We start from the raw sequence: 1,080 nt of genomic DNA, 5'->3' as shown, positions 1-1,080 counted from the left end.
GTATGTAGTAGTAGTTGTTGCAATTTGGGGGCTGGGGGTCTCAATTGTACTTCTTACCCACTTATCGTATATCCCCATTTATATACTCAATTAAAAACCTCATTTACACTATCATCAATCACATAATATATAGTAATCCTTTTTATAATAATCATTCCATCTGTTAACATTATAACTTACAAATGTAACGAGCGCATAAAATTAGTTTTACATTAAAAAATTTAAAAAAACGTAAAAAATTTATAAAATAAGAGATTTATTAATTTGATATGCATAAAGTTAGTCATAAAAATTATGTAGTATTCTAAAACTATTTTCTTCTAAGAGTTAAATTGTTAAAATAAAACCATATAAGTATTTATTGATATATCTAATGTTATGGTAATGACAAATGTTGAGTGGTGTTCTAAATTATTAATTTGGAGGTGAATTGTGGCACAGGTTGGGGTTTGTTGGTACGAGACAGTAATCAAATGTAAAGAAAATAAAGTTATTGATATGAGTGAGGTTCTTTGGGAGTGTGGCTTATTCAGTTAGGTAACCAATGAAGTGAATGCTAGAGAAAATTGAAGATACCAAAGCCACGTGAAATCTAGAATTTGATGTATCTTACCCTCACTTCCACAAGCAGAGCCACATGTTAGAGTGAACACGTAACAGTTGTCAAGATTCTTATGGGCACTAGTTAAAATTAGGAAAAAAAAAAATATAGGAGACAACATTACTCCGGGGACCTAGGGTGAATTTTCTCTTCTCTGCTATTATTATTTGTGTCATCCAAATAAAGTAAAAATCTATTTTCTTGCCATTTTCTCTCCCTACAATTTTTTTCTTTCTATTTTCTTTTGTTCCAAATATAACATTAACAATGAAAAGAATTGAAACTCGTACAAATAAAAATATTAAAAACTCAATTAGAAAATTCAATTAGAAAAAACATTGAAAATTTAAACTCAATAAAAGTATAAAAATTTATTTTTAATGGATTTTATACTGAATTTATTTATCAACATACTATATCATTAACTGAAATTGACTATTATAATATTGATTTCTTAGTATTATTTTTAAAAATATCCT

This window comes from Arachis ipaensis, chromosome B07, assembly GCF_000816755.2.
Source record: "Arachis ipaensis cultivar K30076 chromosome B07, Araip1.1, whole genome shotgun sequence".
In the NCBI taxonomy this organism is placed as follows: Eukaryota; Viridiplantae; Streptophyta; class Magnoliopsida; order Fabales; family Fabaceae; genus Arachis; species Arachis ipaensis.
This window is presented reverse-complemented; position numbering follows the sequence as displayed.